Below are 5,842 nucleotides of genomic sequence, written 5' to 3'. Positions count from 1 at the left end.
GGATCAACAGGAAGTGGTAAAAAATTATACATTGTTAGAGTATTCAGCCTATGTACATGTAGGAGAAATAAAAGTTAAAAAGTAAAGAAAAGGGTTACCTGGTTTGAAAGGCCTCTTGGGCCTATAAATTTTGGTCTTCTGGTCCTCAAGACAGAGAACCCACTAATTTTCTTTTAATATATATTCTGTAAACTCCCTTGTCAATCATCCCTAACACTGTACAGAACATCCTTTGGAAACTTAGGCAATGTTAGCCATTGCCATGAACTCCCTGCTTATCCGACTTCCCCTGAAACTCAGGGAACACAGAACATTCCTCCTTCTCCTCCCTAATCATGCTCCATACTGGGACTCTGGCACATTAAAGGTGAGTGAGTACAGCAGGAAGCAGCTGCTCCTGACGAGAACAGACCTTCCTCATATCCAGCATCTAGGAGCAGTACTGAGATGGGCAAGAGACTGGAGGAAGGAAATTTTATTCAGATCCTGACTGTCACAGATGAGCTTCCTGGCCTCACACAACTCATTCTCTAGGCTTCTGTCATGGAGGATAAGCTAAAATAATAGGGTTGAACTAGTGAAATTATAGAATCCATTCTAGTTCTATGATTATTTGTTGATTTACATCCTTCAGCTCCTCCAAGCATGCACACACACCCTGGCTGTATTTTTTAAAGATTGATAGGATGACATTTAATGGGGAAAAAATCAAGGCAAAAACCTTCCTTTATTAGAGACATGGATCTCTAAGTTAGCTAGATTTACAGTCTTTGTACAAGTAACATTGTAGCCATTAAGGAACCTATGAACTAATATCTCCCCACCACCATTTCCCAGTTTTGGAGTCCTACATTGGTCTAGCTTTAGTCTCTCTTATTTCACTATGAAAAGTTTTGCCATCAAGGCGGCTGGGTAATTCTCTTATTTCCTTCAGAACACATGACTGTTCATTAAGCTTGGAGCTACAGCCTTCATGCTTCTAGACAGTCACAAATATCTTTAAATGTCATTTATGCATGACTGTGTGTATAAGAAAGAGGAGGTTTTGGAATTGGGTTCAGGGAAATAATGACCTCGCTGTCATTTATCATCAATAAGCCCTTGAAGATAATCCACATAGGCACTGCTGGACAGAGATGCTCAGTCAGTGTGCTCCACTAGCTTCTAGGCTCTGCTTCTGATTGCTCTTCTTGGACCATTTTCTTTATTTAACTTTGGCGAATTACTAATGTTATAGACGATATTTGCTTCTGTTGTGGATGAGATCAAATCACTTGTCAAATAAGCTGATCTTGAAATTTGGGTGGAACGTCTCAACTCTGGGGACTGAAGACAACATGTTCACTGAAGAAGGAAATCTTCATTACTGTGAGTGTACAGCATTCTGTTGTTGCAGGAGAACTCTGACATTTTTCTAACTGGATTGCATCTGCACTTTTAAAAGACAGACAGTAGAGTATCACTGGAGATAATAGGATCTGAAACTCGAAAGCCTTCATATTTTATTAGAGCTATCTTGATCCCATTTCATTAAGTCACTGGAGTGTTATTTCACATTCCGGTGTCTGCATAACTGCATTGCCTTTGTTTCTCAGTTCTATTTAAAATTCCCTGCCACATCAATGCTAGTGAATGTCAGTGAAGATAACTATCAACATGTAATAACTTCCAACTACAGGAATGTGTAGCTTGAAAGCACTTGAATGATCAGGTCTCTTTGTAATAAGTGGGAGCCAGGGGAGGACAAATTAAGTCCAACCACTTGGTGTGGTTGTCAGATTTAATTTGAGATCTGACCATCCATGCATAGACATAGACATTTATCACAGATGGTCAAGGAATGGAAGTGTGTTCTAATGAACAATAAGTCTACATAAAGCAAATAAAAGACTGATTCCCACATCACAAAGAACCTCTAGATCAACCAATCTCAAAATTACAAAAGAACCTGGGAAAGGATGTAATGTGAATTTGCACCATGAAAATATATTACAATGACAACTTAATTTAGTAACTTGCTTTGAACTTTGTTCTAGTTGTCCATTGTTGCAAAGAAACAAATAAACAAAAAAAAAAAAAAACAAAAATAAAATAGCAAACTTGTTGACATTAAGCAAGAATTTATTATTATCTTTACTGGCTCTGTGAGTCTCACATAGCATTACAGCCAGATGTTAATTGACTTTTGAAGGTTTAACAGGGTCACGATCAAGATAACTTCTTCAATCACTGGTCTATCATCTGCCTGAGTTAAAACCACTTAGGGCTGTTCAAGCATCTTTTTTTCCATGCCATCACTTCACATGACTAGTTGGAGTATCCACAGAGCATAGTGGTCTGAGAAAATTGGTTTTCCCTAGAGCAGAATTGGTTTTACCCAGAGACAAAGTTAGAAACTACAAGAGTTCTTATGACATAAGATCAGGAGTCAGTCAGACAGTATTACCCCTCTCACAAATTATTTGTTACCAGCATATCACAATGTCAGCCTAGACTCAAGGGTCAGGAATTATATAAGGGCATGAATATTAGGAAGCGTGGTCAGTAGAGGTCCTTCTTCAGAGAACAGCTATAAAAACCTTGTTAATCTACGAGCTGAGGGATTTGCTGTTGCTTACTATGAATAGAGCACTCCTCTAAATAAGATGTTTCTTAACTTACAATGGGGTGATATCCTCATAAACCAAATGAAAATTGAAAATTTCTTAAGTTGAAAATGTGTTTGATACACCTGGTTGGTCCTACTGAGCATCACAGCTTTGCCTAGCCTATCTTTAAGATTAAGTGTTCCAAACACTTCCATGATCCTACTGTTGAACAAACTTATCTAATATGAAGACTATTTTATAATTAAGAGTGAAATATCTCATGTATACACATAATAGGCATTTTGCAGACATGATGGGATGCAAAATAATAAAAAAACTACTATATCTGAAAACTATAGCATTGCAGGACACTGCAAAGAATGGGTTATTTATGTTTGTGATCTCATGGTTGCCTGGGAGATGACAAGCAACACAAGAGAGTACTGTACCACATTTTGCTAGCTCTGGAAAAGATAAAAATTCAAAATACAATGCATAAGCTCATTTCCTACTAAATGTGCTTTGCTTTTCACCATCCCAAAGTTGAAAATTCAAGTCAAACCATCTTAAGTTAGGGACTATCTGTACTCTTGTATGCATTATCCATTTTAATATTGTAATAACCCAGTGAAAGATGAGGGTTTTTTTTATTTGTTTGTTTGTTTTTAGGTAAACTAATTGTTTTATATATTTGGTGAATGACAGCTCTGTACCAGACTGTGGTGGATGGAATTCTACATGGCCCTTGAGGTCTCTGCCCCATGGTGTTCCTCCTCTAACTCTTGTTATGTGACAAAGGGATTTTGCATATTTAATTAAGTTTTCTAATTAGTTGACTTCAATACAAGGAGCTTATTCAGGTGAGACTATCCTTTAAAAGCAGGGATTTTTCTCCAGCTGGTAGCAGAAGAAAAAGTCAAAGAGATAAAAAGCATGTGAAGGAATCCACGAGCCACTGCTGACCTTGAAGATAAAGGGGTTGTGTGAAGGCTGTAGAGAGATTTTAGCAGAGGTGGGTAACAACAACCCAACAGCCAACGAGAAAACAAGGACTTCAATCCAGCAATCATAAGGAATTATGTTCTACCATAATTAAGGGAATTTTGATGCATCTTCATCCTCAGTTTCCAGGTCTGAACTTAACCAGACCAATCCTTAATTTGGGCCTTATGATCCCTAAGCAGAGAACCCAGGTGAGTCTGGCTGGACATCAAAATTGTAGAGCTATGAAATAAGTAGGCATTGTATTGTCACAAAATGTGGTAATTTGTTAGTCAGAAACCAAAAATCTAATTTGGTACCTATAGGGCTTTTGTGGGTATCACACTCTTGCTTGAACTTTGCCTGTTTGTTCTGCTATCCTAAAATACCACAGACTGGGTCATTGATAAACAATAGAGTTTATTTCCCACCATTCCAGAGGCTGGGAGTTCCAAGATGGAGGAATCAGCACATCTGTTTGTCTGGACATGGCTTCATCCTCTAGAGGGAAGAACACCATCCCCATATTGTACAAGGTGAAAGGGAAAGTCTCTTTTATTGGGGTCTTGATCCCATTCACAAGGTCTCATTCCTGATGACACTACACTGGAAATTTGGAAGAGATATAGGCAAACCAATTTCTAATTCCCCCCCACTCCTTTTCAGGTTTTTTTTTCAATGAACTTTCTCTAGTAAATTCATTTCATTTCAAACTCCTTATCTTGGGATTTCACTTTGGAGAATTAACTGAGTTAACAGAGCTGGTCCTAGAAAGTGGACAGTGGGAGAGAATCCTGAGGTGGGGTCATTTACCAGCCTGATGGTAACAGGGATGCAATTACTGGTGGAAACTGTATTGTAACTTGTAATTCAATAGCGTCTTATATCTAACCTTCCTCTGAGGTGAATTGGGATGGGATTGGAGGTAATGAATTTATTTTCTTTTGCATTATCTCCAGCATTCAAGTAATATAGGGGAAGTAGTAACTTTTAGAATCATTGTGTGATTGATTGGGTTTTGTCAAATATCATTTATATACTAAAGAAAGGAAAGGATAAACTCAAGTCTTGTAGCCTCATGTTTGGCAACTGGGGTACATGGCATCCTAACTTTCTCTCCAAAAACCTTGTGCAGCTCCACCCCTATGTCCTTGCTGTTTGGAGACCACTTGGCCTCCCTCTCTGTTGGCTTAATTCTGCTCAATTCCTACAGCTTTCCTCAAAAGACACTCCATATTACTGGCATCTCTTAATCTGGAGAGTATCCAGTGCTACTTGAGCTTCCTTTACACATCTCCAGGCAGCACCCTCTCAGCGGCTGCTTGCAGGGTCTCAGGAGCTACAAGACTTCTTTTCTCAGGTGAATTTTTCTCTTGCTTTGATCTTGTTTCTTTTTTCTATCCCCCTATTTATCCCCTGTGGAATACAAATGTTTATTCTATGCCTTCATATTTTGGATATATATAATTTGCTTCAGACTTTTAGAGGGACTCATGCTGAGAGTTTGCCTTGAATCTCAGTGGAGACTTTGAACTTGAATGTTTGGGCAATCCTTGAATTATTGAGACTTGGAAATGGACTAAATGTATTTTTCACTGTGGGGTGGACATGAGCTTTTGAGGGTACAGGCAGAATATTATGGTTTAGATATGAGGTATCATCCAAAAACTCACTCGTGAGACAATGCGAGAAAGTTTCGAGATTAAATGATTGGTTTATGAGAGCTACATCCTGATCATTGCTGATAGGGATTAACTGGATGCTAACTCTAAGCAGGTGGGATATAGCTGGAGGAGGTGGGGTCACTAGTGGTGTGCCTTTGGGACTTATATTTTGTCCTTGTTGATCAGAGTTCTCTCTCCCTGATTCCTGGTAGCATGTGCCACATTCCTCTACCACATTGTTCCACCATGAAGTTCTGCCTCAACTAGGCCCTGGAGCAATGAACTTGGCTATCTATTTACTGAGCTTCTGAAATCATCCTCCTCTAATCCAGGGTAGCAGAAGTGTTGACCAAGTGTCAGAGAAGTCTAGAATAAATGGTGAAGGTGGGAGATGGTGTACATTACTTAGGCTACAGGACCAACTATGATGGAAGTCCTGCCATAGAGCACAATATAGTATAACTCACTAATACTTCCTTTTCATTTTTATTTTTCTAGGAATTTTATCAGACATCATCTTGAAGCAACAGTGTAATGGATTTAATGTGACAACTGAATGGATCTGACCATTGATATGGATGAATTGTAGCAGATCATGTTTCCCACACG

The sequence above is a fragment of the Callospermophilus lateralis genome, unplaced genomic scaffold (assembly GCF_048772815.1).
Source record: "Callospermophilus lateralis isolate mCalLat2 unplaced genomic scaffold, mCalLat2.hap1 Scaffold_1909, whole genome shotgun sequence".
Taxonomy (NCBI): Eukaryota; Metazoa; Chordata; class Mammalia; order Rodentia; family Sciuridae; genus Callospermophilus; species Callospermophilus lateralis.
The sequence above is the reverse complement of the archived record's forward strand: the minus strand, read 5'-3'. Positions refer to the sequence as shown.